Source organism: Bactrocera neohumeralis, chromosome 3 (genome assembly GCF_024586455.1).
Source record: "Bactrocera neohumeralis isolate Rockhampton chromosome 3, APGP_CSIRO_Bneo_wtdbg2-racon-allhic-juicebox.fasta_v2, whole genome shotgun sequence".
Lineage (NCBI taxonomy): Eukaryota > Metazoa > Arthropoda > Insecta > Diptera > Tephritidae > Bactrocera > Bactrocera neohumeralis.
This window is the reverse complement of record NC_065920.1, coordinates 59886541-59904592: the sequence shown is the minus strand read 5'-3', so window position 1 is coordinate 59904592 and position 18052 is coordinate 59886541. Positions and strand designations below refer to the sequence as shown.

Below are 18052 nucleotides of genomic sequence, written 5' to 3'. Positions count from 1 at the left end.
TTCTGTTAGTAACTATGTGTTCAGTTTGTATGGCAGCTATATGCTATAGTTAACCGATCTGAACAATTTCTTCGGAAATTACATAATTACATTGTTGCCTTAGAAATTAACATATACCAAATTTCGTGAATATATCTTGTCAAATGTGAAAGTTTTCTATACAAGCATTTGATTCCGATCGTTCAGTTTGTATGGCAGCTATATGTTATAGTGGTCCGATATCGGCCGTTCCGACAAATGAGCAGCTTCTTGAAGAGAAAATGACGTTTGCAAAATTTCAACGATATCTTAAAACCGGAGAGACTAGTTCGTATATATACAGACAGACGGACAGACGGACAGACAGACAGACGGACATGGCTAAATCGACTCAGCTCGACATACTGATCATTTATATATATATACTTTATAGGGTCTCTGACGCTTCCTTCTGGGTGTTACAAACTTCGTGACAAACTTAATATACCCTGTTCAGGGTATAAAAATATATATAAATTGAAACCAACTTTTAATTTCTAGTGAACTTCACTTTTCCAAAAAACCTTAAAAGCGACATACAATAGCTCGTTGATGACACGCTATGCTGATTTTCAATACAATTCGCAATTAACATCAAGCTTCAAACTCATGCGAATACAATATGAACACAACTGAAAATATAATAATAAAAGGCGAAACTCAAATAATAACCGACTGAAGTTGGCTGACAGTGAATTAGTGACTTTGAGTCGAACAATTATTTGTCACCGCAAAAGGCAATTGAGTTAACACTATTGGATACTAACGAACTTCACTGCAAAGCTTTAGCAATAAATGCAGGAATGGGTGACTGTCGAACACTGGTAAATTGTACATGAAATAAAGAACGGAATAGTTGACTTGAGATATTAAGGAAAAATAAAACTAAAAGTAAAAACCAAAAATACAAAAAAGTGTGCGCGAAATCGAAAGCAAACGTCAATAAACAGTTCAAAGGCATCGCCTGTAGACGGCAATAAAGCGTTTAGCTGGTAATTGCTGCCGCCGACGTCACCGCTAACTAACAGTAATTGCAATGACCTTCACTGCACAGTTGCCTACACTCAGTGGAGCTGCATAGTTGTTGCAGGCGGTTAGGTGGACAGTCGCTAAACGATTGCTTTCGATTGTCATTCGTCACATGCAAATAGTGTGGAACAGAAAAAATTTATAAAAAACACAAAAATAGTTTGGGGTAGAAAAAATGTAATAAACAAAAAAAAAAAAAAATGGTTTGGAAAAGAATAATAGTAATAAAAGAACACAAAAAATTAGAAACATTAAAAAAATAATAAAATAAAAAAAGAATAAAAATACATGGAGGAAAAAAATATATATAAAATTAAATAAAACGAAAAAATAATTATAAAAAATTTAACAAAAAAAAAAGTATAAACTTCAAAAAAGAAAAAATTTCCATTTCAAACTTCGGTTTGATGGGTCATCGCAGCAATATGACATAGTGATCCTCTGAATGATTTCTTCGGAGATAGTACCATTGTTTTATGCAATAATCTGTCCAAAATCTCCTGAAGATATCTTGTCAAATAAAAAAGTTTTTCTTATTAGCTCTTGGCTTTGATTGGTCAGTTTGTACGGCAGCTATATGATATAGTAGTCCGATCGGGAAAATTTCTGCAGATATTATAGCGTTGACTTGGACAATAATGACTGATCCTAAATTTTTTGAAGATATCTCAAAAACTAAAAAAGTTTTATATAGAAGAACTTGATTTTTATCAAACACTTTGTATGGCAGCTATATGATATAATAATCCGATTTAGAAACTTTTTTCAGGTATTGTACCGTTGCTTTAAATAACAATCCACACTGAATTTCGTGAAGATATCTCATCAAATAAAAAGTTTTCCATACAATAATTTGATTTTCATCACACAGTTTGTATGACAGCTATATGCTATAGTCGTTCGTTCTTGACAATTTCTTCAATAATTGCACTATTATCTTACACCATAACGCACGCTGAATTTTGTAAGGATATCTCATCAAATAAAAGTGTTTTCCATACAAGCTCTTGATTCCGATCAATCAGTTTATATGGCAGCTATATGCTATAGTGGTTCGATATCGACGATTCCGACAAAAAATCAGCTTTTTGGGGAGAAAAGAACGTGTGCAAAATTTCAAATTGATATCTCATAAACTAAGGGACAAGGCAGACGGACATAGCTAAGTCAACTCAGCTCGTTGTACTGAACATTTAAATAATTATATTAAAAATCTTCCAATTTTGTTTTCATCAGTGCGTTACAATTTTCGTGGCAAACTTAATATGCGCTGTTCGGTGTATAAAAATATGTAACAATGTCAACAAATTAAAAAAAAAAATTATAAAAAATTCAAATCAAGTTTGTGGCTTAAGTCTTTTGTACGCGCACTTAAGTCACCAACAAAAGCGAACGCAATTGTGGAAAAATTAAGGCAAATTGTAACTCTAGATGTGAAACAAACAAATTGAAATTAATACAAAAATAAAAAAAAATTACAAAAATAAAAAAATATACAAAAAAACAAATTATACAAAAGTAAAAATAAAGAAAAATAAAGAAAAAATGTTTATTGCAAAAATTGCTGGGGCTCAGAGTGACAGTTGCGGTGGCGTTTGAGATTTGTCTGTCACTCTAACCGCTGACGACGGCGGTGGTGGCGATTTTCCGCTGCTGTTTAGCTGTTGGGAAGGTTTCTGCCGTTACAAACGTACATAGTTACAGCGTCTCATGTCTACAGCGCCTACGTAATGCGGTCGTTCTCGCTGTTGTAACGACAATTGTGATTTGCGCCTTTCCTTTCATTAATGATATCAATTACAAAATTAAGCTGTGCAAATTGTTGACTACACGGCTGTAAGCCCGGTATGCACCATGGCTAACCATAGGTGTAGGTGGACAGGCAGCAGACAGACAACACTGTTGGGTAAGACATCGATATGCCGTTGGTGCAATTGTGCATTCGAGTGTATCAATTACGTGAAATGAAAAAAAAACACACACAAAAATGGTGAGAAGTGAGAAAATCTAACACTTCCTATTGACAATGGCACCATAATATACAATAATTATGCACAAGCTTGACACTACCTACATTTAAGTTAGTAAATACATTGTAGTTCACATTGAGAAAGTTGAACCCGTAAGTCTATAAAGCGTTACAAAATTTCTGGTACTCAGCACAGACACTGTGTGAGGAGGCTAATTGAGATAAAATATATACAAGTAGAATCAACCAAAGTAATACATCAATTTTACTATTAAACTTACGAAAGTTTGATTATTAAAGGAGGCTTCAATATTAATATTATTTGAAACATAGAAACACGTTTGATTACCAGTTTATACACGGGCCATTAGAAGACGAGCTGTTGAGGCCGGGTTGTTTTGTCAGCGTCCAGGTGGAAAGCCTTTTTTAAGCAAAAAATAGAAAGGCCAGGCTCATATTTAAGACAAAAACATAGCATATCGACCAAAAGCTCCATCGATAGATGGCGCTCTTATTAAAATATTTGATTGGTTGTAGCGCTTATTCACTCTAGCAATAGATAAATGTTGATCAAAAGTTTTCCCGATAGGTAGCGCTCTTGTTAAGATATTTCCAGAAATCGTAGTTACAAGTTTTTGGTTCACGTGACATAATATTAAATAATAATGTTATTTCATTTATAGCGCTCCTAAAAGGAAATGTTTAGATACCACAATGACAGGAGAGTCAGAAAATCACAAACGAAGACCACATAGATTGGGATTAGATAGTGAGATTTCGTAGATGACCTATTAAAAGCTTTAAAAAAAGCTCTTTACAAAGTTTTTCAATGAATCCATGGTCACAACAGTAGGCTTTTCACAAAGACAAAGATTGAATAGTGAGACTTCTTAGGTGACCTATTAAAAGCTCAAAAAAAGCTCTTTACAAAGCTTTTTAATGGAATCATAGTAACAACAGTAGGCTTTTCGGTAGGTCAGGAAATCACAAAGACAGATAGTGAATAGTGAGACTTCTTAGATGACCTATTGAAAGCTCAAAAGCTTTATATAAAGCTTTTCAATGGGATTATGGTCACAACAGTAAGTTTTTCAGAAGGTTAGAAAATCACAAAGAGAAAAATTTAATAGTGATACTTCTTAGGTACTCTATTAAAAGCTCAAAAGCTCTTTACAAAGCTTTTCAGAAAACACAGGCTGACAGGTTTTGACTCATCTGAGTTGTAGTCCAGACTTTGCGCTTTTATTTGGTCGATTTAGAACGCTTTTACTCGAATACGGTTCACATGAGAGGAGGGTATCAAAAATTAACTAGCGCAGTTCTTTCGAGATGGAATCCTTAATGATGAGAAAATGTTATAGCTTTAGATGAGCAAAACTTATAATTTTATAGTTATATTTTGACATGTTTTTCTTGAATAAACGTTAATGTGTTGAAGAAATACGGACGAGACTTCTTAGGTGATCTATTAAAAGCTCCAAAGCACTTCACAAAGCTTTTCAATGGAATCATGGTTACAACAGTAAACTTTTAGGAGGGTCAGAATCTCAAAGACAGAGATTGGATAGTGAGTTTTCTTAGGTGAGCTATTAAAAACGCAAAAGCTCATTACGAAGCTTACAATTTAAATTTAAATTTTATTAATGTAGACCTTATAAGTTAAATAAAAAAAATGTGGAAAAGTGTTACCAACAAAAAATTTATTTTTAATTTTTAGTTAAATAAACAAATGTATCAATCAGTATTGAAATATTGATATGGAGATATCGAATAAATATTTTAAAAATATTTGATGGATTTAGAAATGTTTTCGAAAAATTTAGCGGTTTATAAATCAGTCATTAGCTATCGCTGAACAATTTTGAATATTTTTAGTGTATGGTAATCGAAATCAGGATCTTATTTGGAGACTGCAAATTTTTCGAACATTGTTCTACCCTCATTATAGAGAAGTATGCCGTTCTATTGATAAAGATTAGATCAAAATACAACTTTTGTCATTAATAATCAGTAAAAATATCATTAATAATAAACTTTTATACATAAGCTTTATTATTGTTGATTTCTAACGGACTGACTACCATTACTTTGCTTTTTACTTTTAGAAATCAAGCATATTTTGGACTTTTCGAAAGTAAGTAATAATTTTTACTATTTAATTGTTTTCAATCGACTTTTTACATACCAAAGAGATTAACAAACAATGGCAGCAAGCAGAAATCTCGCATTTTTGTATATAAAAATTCCACACGCATTGTGAAACTTAAAAACAAAAAATAGATTAGTGTGCCATAATCAAAAATCAATCAAGCCAAACAATTGTTATACATGCATGAAAAGTGTTGTACCATATAAGTATATTTATTGCACAATATTTGTATACATAATTTCTATGGCACTTGATTTAAGACTCCAACACACGCACGCACGCGCTCAGATTTATTTCCTGTAACACCCACTCGCCTTCGCAAAGGTAAAATAGGCACGCAGTTGCAGTGACACTTACAGCCACCGAACATATTATTTTCTATTGCCAACAAAAAATATATAAAAACAAATACACATAAATAAACACGTATGTATATACATACATATATGTAGCAGCAGAGACATTGTATGAAATACTAGACATATATTTGTATGTAGCAATAAACCGCAAAAGCGAGGCACACAAATCTAATTCAAATCAATTGTGGTAACACATAAATATTTGCTAACACATGTTTGAATATATACGTACATACATGCACGCAAATATGTATTTATGTAGTGTGTAGCCACAATAAATCAGCAACTTTAGTTTTCTCTTGTTTGGTGAGACAATTAAACATGGGAAATCTTCCGCAATTGAAATTCAATAATATTTATTAGGCTTTCGAAACCACCGCACACCTGAGTGACTGAGTGACACTGCCAGGCGGTTGCGTGAAACAATTGTTTATAACAAATATTATTATTTTTTTGAATTTTTTTTTACTCTTATTTATAATAATACCTCAGCAGTCACAGATGTGGGTGCTGATGCTGCGTGTTAATTTTGTTATATTGTTATTAAACAAAAGATCACGTAGCGCCTTATAAATTGCTTTGGGTAACACAATTTCCTACTTAATATCACATGTCTCAACAAATATGGCGCGCTTAAGCGTTAATAGTTTGCGTAAAATACTGAGACTACTATTTATGATTTCGGTAGCAGAAAAAAAGCTGCTATAAGTGGAAGTATAGAATAGTTTCGATAAATATTAAGTAATAATTGTATAATTAAAACAAAAATAAAAAAAACATTTTAAGCCCCTTGTGTGGATTTTAATTCTTACTATGTATATGGCAAATATGGAGATCTGAGTGATGTGCAAATAAGTATGGTGACAAAGATGTTATTTAAAAGTTAATAATTGAAAACCTAATATGAAAGATATTTTCGCAATAGAAACTTGTTGGAATTATTTACTAAGCTAAAAGCAAAATTAGTGTACTTATTCGATTCTTTCGATTTATAAATTTCAAATTACAATATTCGGTTAAAAAATTTTGATTGTTTGAAGTTTTCGATTTTCGAAATATTTAATGAAATTTTCTATACAGTTATTAAATTTTTTTATATCCAATTTTTAATACTTAAATTTCGAACTTAAAACTTTTTTGTTTTTCTTTTTCGAATTAGGAATTCCAAATTATAATATTCGATTAAAAAATGTTGATTGTTTAAAGTTTTCGATTTTCGAAATATTTAGTGAAATTTTCTATGTTCGAATTTCGAATATCTCGAATTATATTCGAATTTTAAATTTCTGTTATTTGAATTTTTGATTTTCAAGTTTGGGGTTTCTAATACTTTAATTTCCGAATTTCAAATTTACGCAGTAAATTTTTCGAAAGTTTTCCTGCCGAAGTTTTTTACTATTGATTTAAGCTAAATTAAACAGAGTTTCAATGATATGATACTTGAATGTGACATTTAAAAATCTGATCTAATAGATATTACATACATACATACATTTTTTATATCCACATTTTTAATATTCGAATTTCTAATTTAAAACTTTTTATGTTTAAATTTTTCGATTTGTGAATTTTAAATTTCTTACACTAAATTTTTTTGTGATGAAATTTGAATTTTTCGATTTTCGAAATATTTTATAAAATTTTCTATGTTCGAATTTCCAATATTTGAATTTCGAATTAATAATTTTTGGTATTTGAATTTTTAATCGAAATATTTAATAAAATTTTCTATGTTCGAATTTCCAATTTTTAAATTTAAAATAAAAATTTTTAATATTTGAATTTTTAGTTTAAAAATTTGGTTTTTCTAACACTCAAATTTTCGAATTTACTATTTTTCGTGTTCGAATTTTCAATATTTGAATTTAAAAGTTTTGTTATTTGATGGTTTTGATTTTCAAATTTAGTTCTTCCAATACTCGATTTTTCGAATTTCGAAATTCCTCAGTAATTTTTTCGAAACTTCTCTAGTCGAAGTTTTTTACTATTGATTGGAGCAAAATGAAACAGTGCTTTAATGAATAAATCATTATTGTGGCAAATGTGATACTTAGAATAAGATAATTGAAGATTTCATCTGATAGATACTACATACATACATATGTACATACGTACCTACATTTCTTTTTATCCAAATTTTCTATAATCGATTTTCGAATTTTGAAGTTTTTTTGGTTTCAATTTTTCGATTTATGAATTTAAAATTTCTTATATTAAAATTTTTTGTGATCGACTTTACAAAGTTTCGATTTAAAAATTTTTCGATTTTCGAAATACCTAAAAAATAATTTTCTATGTTTATATTTCGAATTAAAATTTATGGTATTTGAATTTTTTGACTTTTTCATTAGTCGCATTTTCGAATTTGCATAGTAAATTTTTCGAAATTTCTCTAGTAACAGACTTATAATTTAAATTTCGGGCTAATATCGCCGAAAGAAAGGTCATTTGGGCCTATGTATGTATGTTTGTATTTTTGTAATAGAATATTGATGGAATTTTGATCAGTTGATTATAAGATGTTTGCATTGTTTACATTACAATTTTATACTTTCGAATTAAAATTTTTTTTTTTGCATTTTTCGATGTTCGAATTGCTCATTTTTTATATTAAAAATTTTTTATGATCCAATTTTCAACAACCGAATTTCCAATTATTTTTGAATATGTTCGATTTTCGAAATTTTAATATTTGATTTCTTTATGACTTGAAATTTCGATTTTCGAATATTTTATATTTAAATTTCGAATTTCGATTAAAATTTGAATATTTGTATATTTGCATTTTGGATTTCTTTGATACTCAAAATTTCGAATTTCGAATTTGCATAATAAAATTTCGAAGTTCGAAATGTTCATAAATTTTGAACTGCATATTTTTGTCATTTGAATTTTTGTATATTCGAATTTTGGATATATAGTTTCTTTGGTACTCAAATTTTCGAATTTTTATAGTGAAATTTTCGAAGTTCGAAATGCTCATAGTTGAATTTGAAAGAGACTTGTTAATATTTTTTTCATTAACGCGTATTTAAAGGCTCGAGTACTCATTCCTATATAAGCCGACGCTCGAATTCGAACATAAATTCTATACTAAACACTATTTTTCGGTGTATTATTTGTTTGATAATAAAATAATTTTTTGCAAAGGAAAAACTCACAAACTCTGAGCATAAAGACGTATTTCGATTAATTAAAAGCGCCCCGAAATGCATTTTTAAGAATAACACAAACTCCCTCAAGCACATGCGAGCCAGTGTATGTGTTGTAAGCAAGTTTATAAGTTGTATGTGCCAAGCTATCTACCTTTCCATCATTTTGGCGTCACGCCAGCATCACACATGTCACGCGATTCATTTCGCAAACGTCCGACGCGATTGACGTTGACACAATCAGAATGATTGCGGCTGTGTCGACACACAAAAAAAACTTACATAATTTAAAATGAAATAATGCTCAGTACAGAAAAAATGTAAACTGCCAACAATAACAACAAAGCGCATAAGGTCAGTTATCGAACTGTCTGTGGCTGCCACACTTACAACAGACAAATTGCACTAAACGCTGCTGCGTCAGTCAGGCTGATAAACATTTTCTGGCGTGCCTTTTTGTATGCCTGTGTGTGTAGAATTTACATTTAACAGGCCAACAAAATAAGAACGAAATAAATATAGGTAAAATAATCGTGCGTTTGCTGACCGATATATTCATTTAAAATTTTTGTGACATTTTTCACGCGCGCCACGCCATGTCAATGCACAACAACAACAAAATAAAACAATTTTTGCACAGTGGCGCGCTTGCTCCGAATAATATTGTTTTTGTTTATTTATTTATTTCTTTTGGTTTGCTTTACAATCTCATGCTGGCTTGGTAGTTTGCATGTCGCGCTTGCTCTCATTAAAATGTGGCGTACAGTAGCTGCCACGGCAGGCGGTGACACGTTCTAATTTATGCCTCGATATATTGATTATATGTGACTGTAGGTTAAATTTTTAGGTCTACAGAGAATTGGGTGCTTTATAACATATAAGTTGAATTGAATGCATGAATTTATAAAATTTTTATGAAATGTTAAATTTCCTTACTTCTTATATATATATTCGAAAATTTAATTAAGTTTTTTTTATTTCCAATAATGATGAACTACTTCGTGTAGTTCATCACAGAAGTCACAGCAATGCTTTTAGTATTTTAGAGCGTCTTGTAGGCAAAAAAAAAAATCCTTACTAGGATTAAAAAAAGCCAATTTCGAAGTTTAATAGCTCACATTATATTATCATTACTAATATTGACATTAAAATTTCGGCGTTGAATTTTGTTTGCACAACAGTGTCAGGTTCGTTGCTTAAGTCTTTTGTGTCAGCTATAAAATAGAGCATAAATTGATCAATCAAATTTAATGCAATATGAAAAAAAAACAAATAAAAACGTCAACTTCAACTGCACCGGAGCCATAATACCCTCAACAGATGCATTTCTTGTAGCATAAAAGGGTATAAAATTATCTTGATTTTGATTTTGTACGACCAGTTTAGTTATGACATCTATAAACTATAGAGCTCCGATCTACATACATTTTTCGGAGATTGCATAGTCTTCTTAGACAATAAGCTATGTCAAATTTCGTGAAGATATTTTGTCAACTAAAAAGTTTTCAAGCACTTCGTATTGATCAATCAATCTGTATGACATCTTTGTCCTATAATGGTCATATATCGGCGGTTCTGAGAAATGAGCAGTTTCTTGGGGAGAAGAGTATATTGTCCCCTAAAATGCAAAACAACGTATTATCAAAAAAATAGAAATTGACTTTTTTATAGCTTACGATTCACTATTAGCATAAATATTTAGCTTTCGCTGTCAGATATAACCACTATATAACCAACATATAACTAATATAGCCAACATATAACCGATATATATAACCAACATATTTATATATTTGTTATAAAAAAACCAACCAGTTTATAACCAACATATAACCATTTTGTAACCAAAACTCAAATTTTGTTTAAATACCATGTGAGTGGTTTCTATTATTCGTTTTTCCTTCGCCTGTATGATGATATGTATGTGTAAAATTACAGATCGATATACTATATACATACAAAGGCAGAAAGATGAACATGGGACTATGGCATTTTCTACTCGGTGTTACAAACTTCAAGGCAAACTTAATATTTTCTGTTCAGTTTTACAATTGAAAAAAAAAATGTTAAAAAATTTAAAAAGATTAAAAAGCCTTAAAAGCCCAACTTTAACATTTCAATTTAATTTTAATTTAAAGTTTATAGAAAAGTTTCTTGAAATTTCCAATTATTATTTAAACAAGCCAAAAGACTGCTGATGTAAGCGAAGATTTTAAAAAGAGTTTTAAAACAGTTATATTGTTTCTGCTTCATGTATTATATAATATTTAAATAATATAATAAGTGGCTTTCCAATTCATTTCAGTATTTTCTAACCTGTTTTACGCCTCCATAGTAGACTAATCAAGATCATTTCAAACACTGAAAGCTTTCAAGTATGCAATAAAATAAAGTGAGAGTGAAATAAATATCAATACTTAAGAAATCCGGTTAATTAAGTTCCGCCTTCGCTATTTATATAATAAAAAACTATAACAATCGAATGTCCACTATTTGCAGTTATTCTAGTGCATAGAAGCATAAGGAGTTAAATAGAAATTTTTTTATTCGTTATTAGCCACGTCTTTGCCCTTGAGTAAGCGTATTTTATCCTCAAACTGTATTTTTAGAACTAGAATGGCAGAATTTCAATTAAAATTATTTAATTATATATTTTAATAAAATTAATATTACTAATACTATTTTATTATATTATTATAAATTTTAATTGAAATACTTCAATTTTAGTCCCAAAAATTTAGTTTGAAGATAAAATTATAATTACGCTTAATCAAAGGCAAAGATATGATTTTCGGGTCGAAATTTTTTTAATATAAATTTGATTGATTTGTTATTGATGTATGTTATATTGTTTTTTCGGTTTAAGTGTAATATAAAAAAAAAAATTATTTTTCTAAGCCGTAAATAATCGAGTTTTAATATAATATTTATTTTTATAATTTTAATTATAATTAACTTTAAACTGACATTAATTTACATTAGAATTTGATTTTTAATTTAATTTCCATTTAATTTTTTTATTTATTTCATATATATATATTTTTTTTGTTTTGTTTTTTGCTCGAGCAAAGCCACTTGACTTAACCGTCGCTAATATGGATCACAAACGTACTCTTCCCCACACATGAAAAAGGGCTAGTGATCCAGAACAAACACTAAGATTTCCGCAAATCCCCCAGTTTACCCTCGAAGAGCTACAACTAGCCACTGGCAAGCTCGAGGCCAACAAATCACCCGGCTCGGACGGAATCCCAGTAGAAATCATGAAAATAATCGCTGCAGATCGATCGGCAGTACTATTGAATATGTACAATGCCTGCCTCGACGCCAGAATATTTCCTAAACCCTAAAAAAAGCAACGGCTGGTGCTAGTCAGTAAGATGCCAACTTATCATCAGCATACCGTGCACTATCCACTCTCTCCTAGACAACACGGCTTTAGACCCGGCGGATCAACTCTAGGAGCTAAAAAATATGTCACTGAAAGTGTAGAAGCCGCACAACATAGATTTTATAAAAACAAAAGAATAGTGTTGCTGGCGACTTTAAATGTTCCAAACGCTTTCAACAGCGCTAAATGGGTGCATATGACTACCTCAGAGCTATGGTGCGGAGCTACCGTGGTAACAGAAAACTGCTGTACTAAACTAGAAAGAGATCACGACAGATGGCCGTCACGTTAAGAGCAGTACAAGGATTCATTCTAAGCCCTGATTTGTTGAACATCAACTACGACGCTACACTAAGATTTGAAATGCTAGACGAATGGTACTTAACTGGTTATGCGGACGATATTCCATCAGTAATTAAAGCACGAGACACATAAGAAGCGCGAAGAAAGCTTCATCAGGTCATGATACGGATGCAAGCATGGCTCGACTCACACAACCACCAGCTCGCTACAGAAAAAACAGAGCTACTACTGCAAACAAATGAGCACATACCCTAGAAACAAGTAAGCAAACGATTATGGATATTCTTAGAACACAAAAAGCAGTAAACCACCAAGGCGTAAGACTGGACTCCAGACCAACCTTCTGGGTACAAATCCAGCACGCCGCAGGAAAGGCAGCAAAAATCATCTCCAATTTCAGCAGACTAATGACTAAAATAGGAGGCCCCAGCCAAGAAAATGAGAAGCTCTTTGTGTCGACGAAAATCAGCGTCCTATTATACGGAACTGAGATCTGGGCAGATGTGCTTAAAAAGGAAATATGGTAAGGTAGCGGCACCGCACCACAGCCCAATATTAGTTGTCAGATGCAATATAAGTTTTAAGCGGTAATGCCCCATTAACATTTTGGCATACGAAGGAAGTGGGAGCTAAAGAAACTATCATAACAAGAGCGCAATAGAATAAGTAAAGAAAGATTCGATAACAACATGGCAACAAAGATGGGAGCATGAGAGTCACGGCAGATGGATGGCCAAACTAATAAAATACCTGTTCCCATGAGCAAGCTGTAAATTCGGAGGAGTCAACTACAACACAACACTTCTGCTATACGGACACAGATACTTCAAAAGGTACATCCACATAATGGGAAAAATCGAAGAGCCCTCATGCCTATACAGCGACGCGACAGAAGACGACGATGAATACATATCTATCAATGAAAAAAATTGAACGCCACCCTGAAGTAATGCAAATGTGTTCCCAGGATGGGCGACGGTTCCTTAGAGGTGGAGTTTTTAGTGACTTGAAAGTGGCACATACCGCTGCTGTGACAGTGACGACAGCACTGATGATGCGGAAGGCAATTTCCACCCACTCACCCGAAAAAAGTAAGTAATATTTATGTACATAAATAAATAAATACCGTAAATTTTATTTCAAAATATATGAAGTCAAGATTTCAATTTAAATTTTATTTTTAATTTGGGATCAATGGTCTCCTTCAAAGAAATGTAATATATAAAACGCATTATTTATTTATTTATAATATTACATTGTTAATGTCAATGTTGTTTATTTGTGTGTTTTAATTTGATTTATTGCCTTTCACTTTACATATTTATTTTATCTAATTTTATCTTTCTTTATTTTAAATAGGAATAAATTAACATAAAACACAACAATCTACTATAAAACCAAACAAATCATTAAAGTTTTTTTGCCACAAACCCAACCACTCTTATTAAAACCATTCCCCATTCTCAAAGAAACTCAGCAGCTCATTAGTTCCAAATGAATATGCTAATCTACACATGTACATACGTCTAACGCACTTCAGTATGCCCGCTTGACATTTATGCCTCAATCATGTTTTGCCTTATTTGAATTTTTAATCAACTCTGCTCAACAAGAATTCTTTCAATCATTCAAAGTTGCGGCTTTGGCAACTTGACGCTTGAGGAAATGTATACAAACATACTTTTATAGAAATATATAATATATATACATGTATAAATACATATATATTTGTACATGTGTGATTTAATTTCGTCACAATATGTAAATCAACACAGTCACACGTCTGATATATTTTTAAACTTTTGTTGTTGTTTTTCAGAAAAGAAATGCTGTTGCTGCTCCCAATGAAATGATGTGTCTATTAAGCCAGTATGCAAATAGGTGAGTCAGCCGTTTTAAAATACACACACACACACGCATATAATATTGTAGTTTAGCAGTGCTGTCATGACATTTACCGTTAAATCACTGCAAAACTGGTATTGACGTTTATATAAAAAATCAAGACAGCTGTTATGGGGGGTTTCTTTAAACAGTTATTAGCATATTAAAAGCGGTTTTTATATGTGAGTAGGCAAGTCTTTTATGCATATACTAAGTATAGGTATATATACTGCACGAATGTCTGTAAGCCTCTTGACTTTAGAATTTATCATTTTTGGTTCCTGATACAATTGCTTATCTATCATGAAATTTGTAAAAAAAATTCTTGTATAAAATTTATACTAGCGTGCTGATGGTATGAAACTTAAACTTATTGTATTTTCTTAGGTGAGAGTTAGGGGCCTACTTAATACCCGATAAGTCCCGCTAAGGTTGAACTGCAAATCTAAAATCGAATTTAATCGAACATGTAAACAAAAGCAGTTTTTTTATCCGTCCTGAGCAGTATGGAAACTCAGTAGTCTCCGCTACGAAGTCTGACCGGAAACTTAATTCTGGTAGCACGGAGAGCAGGGGTCCTTGAAGTTCGCTCCAACCTGTTCATATGGACTGGCCACTCGGGAAGTATCGCCGTGGTCGTGGTTAAATTCCAAAAACGGGTAAAACACTTTGTCAGTTGAATGTGTAGTTGCATTGCTACCGGCTGCCGGACCCAAAATACGGCAGAGGTTTGAGATGTGTCTCGAGCTATACCAAGGTGATTAGTGTATCCATTCCAGTCTACAAATCGGTACTGAAAATTGCTTGGCATTTTCAGGCGGTGATCAACACATTGATTTGATCCATTAGGTTTTTGAGTGCAGTGGGTAAGGCTGTCGTCAGCAGGTACTTATGTAAAATACAACCGACGTTGTATTATTTTTTTCCTTATGAGAAAAATAAGGTGGACGGCGCCAGAGATCGAATTATTATCAAAATTTATACACGGCGTCCGATATTTTATTTAGATTTCACGGCAATTCAGATAGAATAAATAAGACATAGTCTACAAATTTCACTATCGGATAATCTACTAAGTATGGTTTCTAGGCTTTTCTAATACAGCCAAAACAAAGCTCTCAAAATAATTTGATTCAACAAATATTTGTTCAGGAAAAAGGCTCAATTTCTATTTTCATGATGTAAACATTTTCTCATATAATACATACTAAGGTGAACCAAAAACTCTAATAAGTAATTAATGCCCAAAAATGAAAATGTATAGAGAGAAAATAATATCACTGCAAGGCAAGACTTTTTTCATTTTAAAATGTGTCACTGAGCATTCAAGGTTTCCTGTCTAAATAATGCAAAAAAGCTGTGTTTTACTAAAAATGCTGTAGCTTATGAACCGAACAGGGTAAACGTTTTTACATCGCTAATTCTTGTTGAGTACAAAATTTTCCAAACAATTTAACTGAGGGAACTCTAATCTAATCAAAATTCATTAGCTACAAAAGGCTTTGAAAATAAAAAACAAATTTTAATGTGCAGCAGGATTTTCCCTTCGACTAAAATATAATATTTTTAATTAAAATATATATTTTTTTATATATGTATTAATAAATTTATAAAAAATGTTTATGTTTTGTTTATGTTATTGTTTTTTATGAAAAAATTATTGTTTAAGTAAATTAATCTTAAATTTATAAAAAGCCGAAAACTTTCAGAAGTTTACCATAAAAAATTCACTTACCTTTTCTATAGAGAAGCTCTTTCAATGTTTCAACAAAATTTGTTCTGAAAAAAAAGAAAAGAAAATTTAATAATTTATTTTTGACAAGCAGTGTGTATAAAATAAAAAATAAAATTATTCAATCTTTTTTTTTTTTTTTTGGAGTTTTAAAAAAAGTAAAAAAATACTATAATGACCAGCACAACAAAATTCCCGCCGTTATACTATATGTTCCTTTCAGAAACCTGCCAGAAAGAAAAACATGTACTATGATACTTGTTACTCTGCTGCTTGGGGAAGTGGGGTGCTCCATTTCGAGGTTTCCTACTTTTTTAAAGAAAAACACAGACGCGGCTTCCGCGGTTCATCCCGAATCGCACGCGTGATGTTTTGCTCCAAAGTCTGAATCGAAGCGGCATTGTCCTCATAGACTTTAAGACTTTACATATCCTCACAGGAATGCTGGCCAATCGTCAGAAAATTGGCTGGAAAACGTCAGATCACCCTAGAACTTTCCAAGATCCTATAGAACAAGCCTTATTTATGCGCTTTCAATTTAAGATATCAACGTAAAATGCGGCAAGTCGTTCCATACGACAGTCCGAGTTGCTGCGAACTCTTAACGGTCTTCGTGTACACTCTCAACTACGGCTGCCAAATATTTTCTTCTGCTGAACGTGGTCTATTCGGTCGAATATTACACAATAATGAATGCTGAGTCTAAGTACGCTCAGTAGTTTTCTATGGTGAACATTTTCTGCAGAATACTTGCCTTGAAGTCATAGTAAATTGATATGTGTATATATGGATATTAAGCTGGTATTAAAGCCCAGAAATTCGTAAAAATCGATTATTATCCTCCAAAACTATTATTTCCAATTTCAAAATAAAATCAAAGTGAGAGTCGTTTTAGTGTCATGCCAAACCAAATATGTTCTAGCTGAGCAAGAAAAATTTTATATTTTTCTAACAATTTTTTATTTTTTGAAGCTACCGTCATAATACCTAAAGTTCTGATATGTCAATTTATTCGGAATTATACATGAAACTGTATGATTTCGTTAAATTTTGAGAAAATAAACACAAATTAATTTTATTTTTGATTTTATTTTGGTGCAGTCGATATTTTTTGAAATTCCTTATATACTTTTGTTGGTTTATACGATAGTGACACTTTTTCTATACAAGAATCCTTATTTATTTACATTTTTTATAACCATAAAGGCAGAAATCTTAATGATGACGACCTGCCCTTTTTCTCAGTATATTGCAAGAACACATGACTTTATGAAAAGGTATAAATTTCTTTTTTGTTTGAAATTTATTCTGCGTTCTCTTCAAATTTCACCGAACAAAGCTTCAAATACTGATATTTAGACTCGAATACCTTCTGAATTTGCAATAAGGAAATGTATGTAATGGTAATGGTATAATCAGAGATTATTCTTTAATATGAGCCGCTCAATAATAATGCAAACTTTATGCCAAATATTATATCTGAATAGCTGATTGGAAAAAACGCTTTTCTTCCTAGTTACAGATTCCACTTATTGTTTACTAAAAACACCATAACAAGATTATAAAAGTCATTAAAATTTATGAAAGTCATAAAAAGACATTTGTCGACAATTAAAAATTGTACCCACCATTTATGAACAGATGTTATGTAACGTTATGCTGAAAGGTGTTAACTTCAAAGAAATTTTCACCGAAATTGCACTCTCACAGTTCTTTGTTCTTATATGCCGACATACATGCCACATACATACATACATACATATGAACATGTGTAAACAAATTTGTGTAACTTGTAGCTAAAGACAATTCTCTCGTATTAAGTAACCGTTATGTTGAAAATTTACAACACCACAAAACAACATGAGTTTATTGCACTCCACGTAAGGTTGTTATATAAGCCTGCAGACGTACATATGTATGTATGTAAAACAGATGAAAAGCGTTGGAAGCGCCCAAATTTGCTGGCCGAAATGACAAAATAAAATGGAAAATGAAAAGCAACAACGCAGACAAACTTCGAAAAAACAGAGTGCTACAGGCTTTAGTGGCTTATTTTATGAAGACAA

The 18052-nt window shown here is 31.6% G+C and overlaps 1 protein-coding gene across 8 annotated transcripts in view; it reads right to left on the bottom strand.

Moving 5' to 3' along the window:
- LOC126751937 (pneumococcal serine-rich repeat protein) overlaps nt 1–18052 on the bottom strand; it is a 166962-nt gene that overhangs the window by 67275 nt on the left and 81635 nt on the right. For all 8 annotated transcript variants that reach the window (XM_050462399.1, XM_050462395.1, XM_050462401.1 and 5 more), the window contains exon 3: nt 15990–16033. The gene's annotated coding sequence lies outside the window, so the exon portion shown is untranslated. The remainder of the gene's footprint in view (nt 1–15989; nt 16034–18052) is intronic.